The 13,622-nt window shown below is 46.4% G+C and overlaps 1 protein-coding gene across 3 annotated transcripts in view; it reads left to right on the forward strand.

Moving 5' to 3' along the window:
- The first annotated feature begins 373 nt into the window (after window positions 1-373).
- The window catches only part of PLD1 (phospholipase D1), an 86,665-nt gene continuing 73,416 nt past the window's right edge, over window positions 374-13,622 (forward strand). For 2 of the 3 annotated variants that reach the window (XM_026060690.1, XM_026060705.1), the window contains exon 1: window positions 9,905-10,100. The gene's annotated coding sequence lies outside the window, so the exon portion shown is untranslated. Of the gene's footprint in view, window positions 498-1,478; window positions 1,598-7,434; window positions 7,535-9,904; window positions 10,101-13,622 lie in introns of those variants that run through there. The other variant, XM_026060697.1, reaches the window with a different exon arrangement.

Here is a 13,622-nt window from a genome sequence, read left to right on the forward strand (position 1 = left end):
AACTGAAAAAAAAAAACATATACAGTGTTTTTAGCTCCAGCCCGCCCATCTCGCCCTGAAAGGAGTGAAAGCCTTGTTGCAGGGCGGCAGGCCCCTTACGGAGGCRCAAACCCAGCCTCGCCTCGGACTGATCGGTCGCCGGATGAGCTGGATGGTGATTAAAAGCACCAGCCATTTAGCGGGAGGGGTGTTGGCAATTTTTGGCTGGAAGGGGGGAGGGAGGAGAGGGGAGCAGCAGGAAGCGGCGGGGCTCCCGGGGCAGCCTTGGGAGGGAAGCAGGTCCCGTGGCAAGCGCCCGGGGGCGCCGCGGGAAAGCAAGAAGCCTCGAGAAGATTTCGAGGCGGAAGGGCCAGCCGATACGTGGAAGTTGTTGGTTGTGAAGAAACACAACTGGTGACCAGAGAAACAGGAACCGGGCGCTGTGCGGGCAGTGCCGGCGCCGCTGGGGCGCTGGAGGGGGGAGCGGTCCGTGCCCGCGCGCCCGCCGCGGTGGCGCGGTAAGTACTCCTTGAGACGGGGGGAAAAGAGCTGCAAGGCCGATGAAGAAGAAAGCCTGCTTGCTTCCGCCCCGGGGGGTGACTACGCGGTGCGCGCCGTGGGCTCGCACAGAGCTGGGGAGCTTAAACGCGGCCCTCGGAGGGGCTCTGTGAGCCYGCGGGCACCGGGGAGTTAGTCTGGGCTTGAGGAGGGCTAACGTGGTGCCAGGGCTGGGGCGGCGAGGGCAGGCGCTTCGGGAAAGGCACGTGGCCGCCCGGCGCTTGGGATGCCAAGGGGCCGGCTTGGGATCTCGGCTCTGCCGGAAGAGGCTCGATGCCTGTGGCGGGATGTGCTGAGCAGACCGCCCGGCACGAGCGCGAGAGCCGCGGGCGGCTGGCGTGCTCCTGGAAGGGGCAGGAAGACAAACGTCAAAGGGAACGGGCATCCGATGAAGCTGAGACGGGCTGCAGAGCGGCGCGGGGCATCCGCTGCGCTCTCATGGGCCTTGGCTCAAAGGACGAGAGCATCRTGGTGCCGCAGCTGCAGACTAACTCAGCGGTAGCTTCCCTGCCTTCGGAGACGCCTGCAGGCTCCCATCAGACATACGTGCTGCTCTGAGGTGCCGGATGAACGTGGACGCGCTCCCGGCCCCGAGGGCCGTGCGGTGGCGGTGCCACAGGCTGAGGGGCGGCCGTTGCCTCGCGGCAACAGATTATTGACATTGCCGGGAAAAAACGGTGCACACCGATGCCGGTCACAGGATAGGCTCATCCCTTTTCAGTGCTTCACTGCTGGAAAACGCACATTAGGAGTTTATACAAGACGAAGGGCTTCTCTCAGGATTTTGAGTGGCTGTTCTTAGTGATTGACAAACTGGGGGTTGGCAAAATGGACTCTTCTTTCTCTTCTGGAAGGATAATAAATATAAATGTACTRTGATAAAGAGTCAAAGGAATATAACAATTTGTTACATGAATAAACTTGTTTAATTGTGTTCTCAGGCAGCGGTGACAAAGGATGCTGCAGTGAACGCCTCGCAGCAATAGAGTTTGAGGAGAGCGAGGAAATTAGATCCTGTTTCCGGAAGGGAGGCTCTGTGAATGAAGAACAAATCTGAAAGGTGCTGCTTCTTGCCTCTTTTTATGCTCAGAGATCAATATGGGGAATTATAGTGGAAGCTGCAGCTGGAGAGGGCACTAGGGGTCACCACCGTCTTATCTATGTCATCTGGATTTAATTCTAAAGTAGGATAAATATCATGATAGAAGCCAAAGCCAGGCTATTCTATTTTTTTTGTGGGCTAGACAGCTTGCATTTCCATTCTTTGTTTTAGTTTTGTTTTTTTTTTCCCCTGCCTGCCTGCCTTCTGTTTGTCCCTCCCTTAAAACAAACCATATTACTCTCTGTAGGATGCAGCCGGGGGATGCTGTAGAAGCAGGGCAGTTGCCTCAAAATTCCCTCTGTGCAGATCCCATTTATTTAGAGCAAAGGTCAGGCAAATCGCAAACACRAAGCAAGTCAGACAGAATCACATAACAGCCTTTGCATGTATCTGCACGTACTGCAGAGCAAACCCACTGCTGTAATGAATAGCACCCTTGTAGTCACTAGAATAACTCCTGATACGTTTTGCTCTGCCTGGCCAGTAGTCCCATGTCTGCRAATCTTTCTCTTCTCCTTTTTCCCCAACTAGATAGGCAGCCCTGACTTCTCTTAAAACTAGTATCTGCTTTAAAAGGAGGATTGGGTGTCTGGGCTGTGAAGAGGACCTGAAATCCTCTTCTCTGGGACCTTTACTGACCTCAGGTCTAGGAATTAGCCTTTGGTATGGGCTGAATATGTTGTCTGATTTTTGAAATAGTGCACTTTTTTTCCCCCACTTTAAAAGTGGGATGCAAGGTGTCTAGGGAGAAAGAGGTTTCCCCCTCCTCCCTGCCCCCAAGGCAGGTGATCTGTCTAGAGGCAAATAGACAAGTTYTCTGGCACACAAGCCCTGAAGAAGGAGCTGTACCCCCTGGCAGCCTGTCTTTTTTTCAGCTGTAGTAGTTGATCTTATAAAACACAGCTTCCTCCTTCTCCTCAGAAGTACGTTAAACTGTGAAATCTCTTGCTGCGTGATGTTACAGATAATGAAAGTTCATGTGACCTCAAAACCTGACTGGTCAATTTAATGAATGAAATAGCTGTCAAGGACAATTCAAGTGCAAAGATAACACTTCTGGCTTGGAAAGTCCCTTATCTGCAAACTGCTGGAGACAGCAAGAGTACCAGAGGGGTTTCACCATAGCCATGCCTTGTTCGTATACTCTTTCCTAAACATCCGTTATAAGCCAGTTGTTGGGATGGCACCCTGGGATTAGATGGATGTTCAATCTAACCTGATGTATCTACTCTTACAGTCTCTTGTATATGTTCTTAGRTCACTACAGCGATGATAAAACTGCCTGGAGGATGTTACTGTAAAGGCTGTTTCCAGAGCAGYTTGCAGGCAAGTCCAGACCTGTAGACTAAGCTATGCTCAGGGCTAGTGTAAGCTCAGGAAGCATGTGTCTATACTGCAGTTTCTGCTGCTGGCTTTAGCCAGCTAAAGGCCTGGCTCTCAGCTGCATGTTAGCTGTAACAGCCGAGAGCTAGTTTAATGCGAGCTCAGGTATGTGTGCTGCAGTCGAGCTATGATCCAAAGGTGGGGGAGTTCTCTGGCTCCCTATTTTAGGATTTTATGTAACTCCCAGCTTATATAAGCTTTTGTCTGTTAACAAAATGGGTGGAGCATATCATCTCGCTTAGATTCATCGTTAAAGAAACACTCATTACTTAACTCTTACTCCAGTGCTCATTACATACTTAAAAATATTTTAGTTAGTTCCTTTCTCGTTATCACTAATAACGTCCCTAGCTGACAAGCGGTTATGGACTGACAATAAAGTGTGTAATTCACCTATTTAACGAACTACATCTAAGAACACATTTAAAAGCAATGCTGTTGAAGAGGAGAGGGGAGAAACTGGGCAAATGCCAAACCCTGGCCCCTCGCGTTGTCACCGGGCCATGTCCTGTTTTCCTCTATCTATCTCCCTCCTGGCAGGAGAGCACTCAGGGTGCTGCGGCRGGGGAGGAAGAAGCCCCTCTTCCCGGCTGTCCCGCATTGCTAGCAGAGACCCCAGCCTTGGCAGCAGCCAGGTATCTCCTGGGTGCCAGCTCCTGGCACGGTTTGGGTTCGCGGCAGGCCTGCGGGGGAGTGGAGCTGCCGAGCTCCCTGCAGGGCTGAGGTCCCAGGCCCAAAGCTGCAAGTCGTGCTGGACCCTCTGGATAACTAACCACCTTTCCGGATCTGGGCTTCAGTTCTCCAGCAGCTAAAGGCAGGTCATGTCTCACTATGTGGGAATGGCAAGGCATTAGATGTTGTCGGATGCCCAGATTCTGTGGTGGAGAGGACCGTGTAAATTGTTTTAAGATGAACTTGTTAATCTCATTCAAATCCAGCGTTCATATTACTGTATGGCTTTAAATAGAAAAATAACGTGTGTCTGTTAGCTTAGTACCACATGGAGGAAGCAGAGAGTGTAAATAGTCTCCTAATACCTTCATATAGCTTGAGGTGCTTGTCATTCCTTTAAGTTTTGTGAATTGCTGCAAAAAAAAGCTCCTGTATCTCTCTCTCTCTCTCTCTCCTTTTTTTTTTTTTTTGCTTCTGTGCACTGTCATACAGCATTGCCTCTGCCGCTCTGTGTCTGTCCTGCGYGTTGTCACATAGCGTTGCCTCGGCCGCTCTGTGTCTGTCCAGATGAGCCGCCTCCGCACCGCAGCTGCTGTGCAGGTGTAGGGCAGCAGCCACACGGTGGCATCCAGGTATTTGAAGAATGATGTGCAAGGGAGGAAACTGGCAGGACTTTTCTTTTGCCTGCCCTAAAAGCGAGTTAGCAACACAAGAACGCCACCAGAAATAAGCCCGCAGCAATGAATACAATTTCCATCCCCTGGGCCTCTTAAGGGGTGACACAGAGTGGAGACGTGCTGCTGCAGGAAAGATTAAGCTGGAAATGGCATCTGATATTTTCTTCCATACTTTTTTTTTTTTCAATTTCATTCCACCTCCCCCCTAAAAAATCAGTGAGAGCTTTATTTTTGTTTCCATGGGAAATCTGTGAGAGGGGGAGGGTGGGAAAAAAAAMCTGAAATATTCTAGCCAAACCCAATGTTGTTTGAATTCTGAAAAGCCACCCGGCTGCCTCATGGGAACTGCAGGCCAGGGATCTCGTTYTCCCTTTGCTGTCCGGGAGGAGGCCCAGTGGCTGTGTTGCATCTTTCAGGCTGTGTCACGGAGAGCCTTACTCCGCTGCACAACAGTGCCAGAAACGGCAAACCGGAGCTGAGAGGATATGACTACAAATCCCATAAGGCACAGTGGCCAGAGCAGACTGTCATGTTTAAGAGCTTTTTGCCAAAACTTCCTTCCCCACCCCTTCCTCCGAAGTTAGGAGGAGAATTGCTTTTCTTCTTGAAGGKTGGGGGAATTAGTTAACAGTCTGTTTGCTTGKKTTTTTTTTCCTTTTGCAATATCATTCTTATGAAGAAAACCAATAAAAATCAGCTTTAGTTTTTTAGGATGGCTCAATGACGATTTGTTGCCCCTGGTTAGGATGGGCTGCTCCAGCCTTGGAGGCATCCCCAGTGGCTCTCCTCAGCCGCCCTTTGCCCTCCAAGCCCCTCGGGCGCCCAGTGTGGGACACTGCTGGCTTTTGCTGGGGTCACCCCGTGCACAGAGCAGTGGGGATCCCGTCCTGCTCTCCTTGGAGGTCATGGTGGTTTGGGCTTTTCCTCTGCACACCTCATCAGTGCGGGTTCAGGCACCTTCTCTTTGCAGTGTTCTGAAGCAGCCACAGAAAAACACATTTTTAGCTCCCAGCTCAGTTCCTAGTGAGGTGTATGCCCAGATATACAGGGTACAACCCTGCTGTCCTGAAGAGCTGCAAAATCATCGTATGCCTATTTTAAATGGGAAGGGTACACGATCATCGGAAAACCCAGCAAAGAAGTGGTGGATACCGCCCTGCTTGCAGGCAGGACTGGATCTCTCTATAAGCAGTATGGCTTAAATAGCGGTTGGCGTGGGCTGCAGAAGSAGGAGGCGAGGTGGGGCGTGCCGGGCTGCGCCGGAGGCTGGCCGCACGCCACGCGGCGCTGCGTGGTGTCGGGGATGGCCCTTGCCTCACCGCCCGGCGCTGCAGCCCGTTCCTCCCTCCCCTGGCGTTCAGCAGGCTCCTTCCGCAAAAGGCACCCAGATGGGGGGGGGAAATTATATTTTCTGGTTTCCTTATGATGTACAGCTGCCTTCTTCCTCATTTTGCTGTTTTCACATCGAAAGTCAGCGTGCACAGAGGCACTAGTAATGGGCGGATCTTGCTGATCAGGAAGGTCGAGCAGTTAGGCTGGATTTCTAAATGGAGCTGTGAGGCCCTTTCTGTTTAATGCCTGTTTAATCAAGGCTGAGGCTCCAGAGAAGTCATGTGTGTTAGGCGAGTCATTAACCCGTGAGCTGACCGGCAAGACCTCATGAGGACTTCGCCAGCCCAGCCTTTCCCTGGGCTCCAGACCTCGCCAAAGCAAGGACAAACCAGAAGTCCCTCATGTATACAACTGAACTCTGCCTCCCCTCGGATTTTCCCCTCCAGCCTCAGTCGCTTTGCAGAGGCACCCAGTGTTTCTACCACAGGCCCACGCTCAGTGCCAACAAGCATCTCTGCATCTAAAGGTGAAATATAAGGAGGAAAAAGGTCTTTCCGGTTGTTTTTAAAAGTGAACGACAAGCAGAAACATGTTCAGCCCAAGTAACGGAGATGTTTTTTGCCATCTTTGATGCTTCATGTAAACAAGGATGTAAACTGTTGCTGTAAACAGTTTCAACTAAAGTGCATTTAGATCACATCTATGTTCACTGAGTCAGACTGATTTCAGTCATGACTCCACTGAGATCGCTGATGAATTTGGTCCTTTGTTTTTCCTGCTTTAGCCGTCTTTGCCCAGTGACAGTCCTATGTGAAATCCTCCCTCACTTGTTTCTCTCCAGAAATTCAGTTATAATAGTGCAAGACCCTACATCTTGATACACTTGATAGCTTCTAGATGCAAGTTTGTGAACAGATGCCTGAGTTGTAGATGATGATAGTAAATACTCTGTGCTTGTGTGGAAATATCAAGTTTAAATAAAATCTCAGAAGCTCTTCTTAAGCATCCGTTGATCAGCTTCATACCATCCTATGAGGAAGCTATTGTTTCATATGTGGAGCCTGAGTTTAAAAAACTTTCCAACTAATCGTTATCAAAACCAGGACTAGGTCCCCCTTCTTGGGTTCCCAGAGCCTCCGCTCAAAGCAGGCAGATAGCAGGTAAATTTGCAGGAAATGACACTGCCTGGTCTGAAAAGCATTCCCTCTTGGGCTCTGATCCTTGGGCAATACTGATTTTGCCCTAGAGTGGGAGGGTAGATGGCTCGTCCAGGTGCAAGAAAATGGTCTGAGAGGCCTGAAGTTCATGGCTCACTCTTGCATGCTCTTGCTCTCTGAGGCCATGGTTTGGTTTGCACTTTTTCCCGGTGTTGGCTCTGGCTTAAGCAGTCACTGTCTGCCCCCCAGTTGTTTGTATCGGCCCCTCTCCTGTCCCACAGCTGTTTGTGATGCCAAGCGGTGAGCACCTTTACATAAGAGGTCCTTATTTAAAAAAAGGAAAAAAAATCATTTATTTTCACCCTCAGCTGGATAACTGTGTTTATTGCGCAGCAGTACAAGCTCTTAGCTGGCCTTAAAAAGCTGTACTGCCAAAATTCTCTAGATACCTTGTATATCCCCACTTTTGGGCAACTCATTAGACATGACTCTGAAAAATTTTAAGGAGAAGAAGAAAAAGAGGAAAAAAAATGCAGCCAAAAAGATTCCTAATATTCGTACCTTGGTTTTACAGAATACAGCGCCATTGATCCAAACGTGACTGCCATGCAGTGCATTCCTTGCACCAGGATCTCACGTTAAATAAGTAAACTTCGCACTGTCCTGTAACAAAGGTAAGTGYCCCCAGAAAGGTGGAAGACAGCTTCTGAGATCAAAAGTCAGGTTAGAACAGAGAACAAAAAAATTCTGACCTTGCTGGTTCTATTGTCACTAGGCAACACTGTTTTCTTCAGAGCTCAAGATATTTTAAAAGGCATATGCCAAGCATCCGCTTGAATTGCATTTGAGACAGGGAAGGTTATGGAAAGGTAACAAATCCCTAATGGGTATGGATACCCCCCCCTTCTATCTTCCGTAAGAACAGCATAATTATRGGTGGAGAATATACTTTGTTCTGATGCTTGGTAGAAGGGAAGTGTGATAGATGCCAAAATACTTACTGAAAGTGTTTGTTTGCTGCTCCTGCTGGTCTAGCCCCACTCACAGTGGCTGCCAAAATAAATCTAATGTAATAGGAGAGAAATTAAATATTCATTAACTGAACTAAGGTTTATGTATTTGCAAAGATTGCTAGAATTCAGCTAGCAATTTGTATACATTAAAAACACCAAAATAAATGCTGGGCTAGGTGAAGAGACCTGGCGGGCAGGGGCTTGTATGAGGAGAGTTGTTCGTCTCTGTGTTTAGGATATCCCCTCTCCGCACCCACATGCATGGAGAGGTGATCCACGATGGGAGAGGCCCCTCTAAGCAGGGAGTCCCCGTCCTCCCATCCAAGGAAGCCGGGGGGTTATCCGTGGGGAATGGCCAGGGACAGTGCAGCCRGGCGGTCCCGGGCCGGCAGGACCTTAAGGGCCCTCCCCACACCGTCCTTCTGCTGTTTCCCCTCCAAAGGCAGTGTGTCGGCACTAGCGTGAGATCCCTTGACCCCATGCCCAGAGCTTTGCAGTGTGGGGTAATGTGTCTTTCTTTAAGTATGGCCTTGACGGCTCTTTGGAGTGGAAGAGGTGATGCAGCAATATGGGGTGACTTTACATATACCCCCTGTTCTTTGCTGCAAAGTTTTCCTCCCTGCTTTTCTCTATTGCTTTGTCCTCTTTTTTGATGCATAGTATTAGAAATGTCTGTGCTGTTTTTTTCCTAGCTTAATATAGAGATCACTGGTGAGCCACCTTGACTCATAGCTTTCCATAGATGCGAGTTTAGAAATGTTTGAGGTAAATACTGTGAATTGAGAGAAGACATGTTGGAACTCCATTGGGAACCCAAGTGAGATTTCTGAATTTGAGATATGTCTATATTACTGTGAAGCACATCACCCTCACTGTTTTTAGTAAGCCATTGATAAACCAAGTCAGAGTAAACCCACTTTAAATGAGCTGAGCTAATGTGGCATAGGTGTGCCTATAAACGGAGCAGATACTGGTGGCCCAGACTGACATTCTGGTACAAAACGTGGAGATGCTTTAATATTGCATTGCCAAAACGGAGAGAGAGTCCGTCTCTGACGGTAGTGACCACAGTTGGATTATATATCTCGTGTAGATTTGTGGACCACAATTCATCTCCTTGCTATATTAAAAAAAAAAAGAAAAAAAAAAGTCTTCCTTTAAGGAAGAAAAATACCATAACAACCATATTGAAATCTTGCCACAGAGGCAGAAGTGTGAATGCTGAACTCCGTGGGAAAAAGCACCACAACGTCCCCTGTACAACTGCAGTGATGGGAGCTGTAGTACTGTAGACAGGTTTCAGGCACTTTACCAGCATGCCAACATGCAGACTATGTTTTAGCTGTTTAATGTATGGAGGATTTTTTGCTTCTCTGCTTGTCAGTTCAGTGCTTCCATAAGCACAAAAATTCTCTCTCTTGGTAAGAAATCTGCTTCTTTGCATATTAAAAAGGTCTCTGAGAGTATTGGAAGTAGCATTAAAAAATGCAGTATTTGCAGATGAGCACTACCCAGATACAAACATTATATGACTGTAACTATTAGGTTGTCCTATGCTAAAAATAACATTGCATGTATATTTAATTCATTGTTAATTTGCACTGACTGTTCATTTGTTTCCCTAAGCAAATGTAATTGTTTCTTGGCTGTGGAAGGGGAAAACTGACTTTTCCCATTTAAAGTAATTGGACTTCTATGAGAAGAGTACAAAAGGGGAGAAATTGTTTTCTCTGTGAGAGCTGCATTTGGTTATACGAGTGTGGAGCAAATCAGTTTGAGTCCCTGTATTTGCAGTGGTGTGAAGTTGAAATAACAAAAGCAGACTTGTCCTCACTGTTAATTGCTAATTTCTTGATTTTGCTCTAAAACGAAGTGCCCACTATAAAAATGTGGGGGAAATCGTTAGTTCACCGTGTCCTTTTTTTCCACCCTTCCTGCCAGTATCCCAGTATTCTGCTTAACATACGGGGAGGGGTTTTCACTTAATTAGCAATGCTCATAGGCTGAAGTGCCCYTGTGGGTTGGGTCATACTTCATTTTGCCTTTGGGGAGCCAGCCTGAGTACTTGAACCGAAGCACTTAGCAAGACACAGCTTTTCCTGCCTGTGCAGATTGTTTCTGTGGTTGTTTTCCTCATAGTAGCAGAGTTCTGGATAGTGACTTCATAGGAAGATAGATTTCTTATTTTAAAAGCACCATGAGGCATCCACTTCCACGGGGGCAGAAGGTTAGTAAAGAACGATTTGAAGTTACTCGCTGTTTTCCAAATGTTTCGTTTTAGTGTGTTTGTTAAGCTAACATGGAGCAGCTGATTCAGTAATGCTGCCAGATCACTGATTTTTGTCTGCAGGGGAGAGGACAGAGAAAGTGGGCAGCTGGTTTTGTAATGGTTTCAGAAAGAAAAGGGATGTTACTTAAACATATGACATTTGATTTACTGGCTGGGCTCTTTCTGTGGTTGTGTCAAGGCTGGGAAGCAAACTTTGCTAATGGCAGATGTTTATCAGGCTTATAGTACGTACTTAGAATGGCGTACAAATTTTTCCCACTTTAAAGTCTGTAAGTTTGTATTCAGTAATGCTGATCAGCCTTATCCCATGCTGAAACTGAAAAGGGGTCTGTGAGGGTTCTGGATCTGGAAATTCGGAGATGATAGTTCTGCATCTTGCTGTGAACTTCAGCATTTCTTGTTCACTGAATTGTATGCACCTGGTGTGTCTTCAAAGATGATGAAACTGGCATCTCTGCCCTGTCTCTTTTAGCAGCTGCCGTTTCAGAACATTGGAGAAACCTGAGAATTTCCCAACACATGCTCACATAACCAGTTCTGCTGTGCTGCAGGCTTGRTTTCTTGGAGTGAAAGCCTCTTCCGCCTGTTCTTATTTTTCTTTATTTGCTGTGATGCTCTTTCTCAGTATGGGAGCCTGGTCCCTGAAAATCTTGCATTCAAAAACACTAGGTATACCTAGGTACAAACTGGGCAATTATTCGAGCTAGTGCAGTTCTATTGACTTTGGGAGTGTTTCATTTGTTTGATCAGGATTGAAATGGACTTTCTATGCAGTAATGGCAATATGTATTATATGTTCAGGTCTACATGGTCTCCAAATTCTGCCCTTAAGTGCAATGCCTCTGAAGTCATTAGGATTACGTGGATGTTTTGTGGAGACTACTTTTCCTTATCTTTTAGTAGTTTAATTGGGTGGTTGACATTCTGTTAATTTGACGTTAGTTTTGAAGAACAAAAATAACAATGGGACGTAACAGCAAAGCTAGTGCTTACATGACCATGGGAAATAATGAACTCTGTTTTTTTTATGGCTTCATGTTTCTTAGCTGTTTGCTTTTTGCCCTTTGGGGGTGTGTGCACTCTGTTTTAAGCTTCTTTAATTGCTCAAGAATTCGTGTTTTCCTCTCCATGCTGTGTCTGGTATTTGATAGTGTGAGCTCATGCTGTACATTCTCAGGTAATCGGGGAACTGAATTTCTCCCCACTGACTGTCCCTTTTCATGATGCTTACAGGAACATTAGCCTGGCGAGTATGCTCTTGGGGCCAAATCCTACCCGAATTTGCCAGAAGTTAAGAAGCTCCCAGTATAAGTATTCAGACAGAATTCTATATCTTGGGCACAAGGTCACCACTCCCCCGCTTCAGTTTGTCATCAGTCTTTAGCATATTTATTCTGAATATATGGAAAGCCTCTTCTGCTAAGGGTAAGCGTTACCTGTGAGATGCTCAGAGCTGCCCAAGATGGGACAGGATCCCTACCCGGTTCAGGGCATGCCCTGGCTGCAGTGTTGTCCTGGGGGACAGGCACAGGCGTTTGAGCACCTGTGTGGGGAAGGCGTTCATGCAGCCAGTCCCACCTGTGCAATTGCTCCAACCCTTTCCACACTTGCCTGCAGGATTAAAAGGGATGCTTACCATGGTCATCTTTTTCGAAGACACCACAAAGCCTTTAAAATTKATTGCTTGTGGTGGGGAAGCATGCCTGGCCTTCAGTGGTGTCGTGGGGAGCAAACCACAGGAGAACCACTGGCATTTGGGTAACCTGCCTGAACTGTCACATCATCATTGCTCATCTGTGCCCAAGGCTTGAGCAGGAGGTAGAGCTGTACCTGAGCTCTGCCCTCACCTCCAGCTAGGAAAGCAAACCCTGAGCTGAAGCAGCTCCAAACCTAGGTCAAAGATTCCTGGCTGCATGGCAGCGAGGGTCAGAATTTATCAAAATCAATTTGGAAAAAAATTCTGAAAAGACCTGATGCAAAATATATGGAAATTCCCATGGACTTTAGTTCAGCCTTTGAGAATTTGGACAGAATTCATCAATAGCTATGTACTAATATTATTTGAAGTTTATCAAGAGAGGCACATATGTTTAAATTTCTGCCAGGAATGAACATTTCTGCTTGCAGAAGATCAAACGGTCTCACTGAAATACCTGTTTGCGCATTTGATTTTTGTCCAGATACTTAAGTTCCTTATTTTCAGGATCCTTAGAAATTGGTGTTGTGGCTCTGGTGTTTCTGGAAGAGACTCAACAGATTGACTTCTACTGGGGCTGTGGAGCTCCTCCTGTTTCGAGAGCTCAAGCTCCTACCGCAAACATCACTCTTGCCCTGACAAGGGGAGCAGGAAACTTCTCGGAGCAAAGGAAGAGTTTGCTGGGATCAGAACTGTGTATTCTTTACCTACTGCTTACAATTTTATATTTATGTAAGTAAGCAGTTTAATCTTGTGAAATTATTTCTTCCTGAAGCAGCCTGAAAATCACATGCCTCAACTAGAAGTTTTTACCAGTTCTCTTAATAGTAGCAGAATGAAAAGGCTTGTGTCAACCTGACATTGTTAACCAATATAATTTATGAAGTGCGCTTTAGACCTCAGGTGTGTCTGCATTAAAGAAAAGATCTTGTATTTCACAGTGCGTCTGATCTCTTCAAGCAGTGGTTTGAAAAATGTTTTCCTTGATGAAACAAGCAGATATGTGCAGTTGTTACCCTTTTATCAGTTAGTTATGAATCAAACTCACTTTCTTTTTTTAAGAGTTATTTCTTCTGTGGAAACTGATTTAAAGCAAGTTATCAAATCTTCAGGAAAAGAAATATCATGGGAATACACACACTGCCAGTATTGCCACAGTTTATTCCTGTGAAATAAAATCATGAAATAGATATCAATCATTAATGTTCATACGGGTTTCTAAATATATCTTCTTTGGTATGTCCATTAGGTAGGCATACAGAAGAACCTAATCTTCAAAAAYAGCGAAAGCCCCAGAGTCTAGCAGCAACTTCATATGCTGGGTTAATAGAAGTTCTCCTGTATGCTCTTCTTTTTTTCTTTTCTTTTCTTTTTTTTTTGCAAACAGGTGGGTTTTTTGCTTCAAAATAGCTGTTGCAATGTGACATTTAGTCTTTTAAAACACAAACAGTTTGTGAGTGGGAATGAGCGTTGTACAGTGGATCTAAATCAGTGTATAATACAACTAAGCAAGCAATATGTTTCCTTCGGGGTGTTTATTTGCTGGACTCTCTAGTGTCAGCAAGTGACTGGTCTTGGCTAATGCTTCTGTGGTGGGAGGAGGGGAAGAGTGACTACTTCACACCTTTTCCTCCTTTTGTTTTGCTGGTAATTATTTTTAACTTGCTCTCACGTGTCCTGTACTGCGGAGACTCTCCTGGAGGGACCGAAGATGATTTGGTCGTGGCCGTTTGTGAGATGAAAATTGCCGTTCGGTGGTTCTT

Source organism: Apteryx rowi, unplaced genomic scaffold (genome assembly GCF_003343035.1).
Source record: "Apteryx rowi isolate R43461 unplaced genomic scaffold, aptRow1 scaffold_10, whole genome shotgun sequence".
Taxonomy (NCBI): domain Eukaryota; kingdom Metazoa; phylum Chordata; class Aves; order Apterygiformes; family Apterygidae; genus Apteryx; species Apteryx rowi.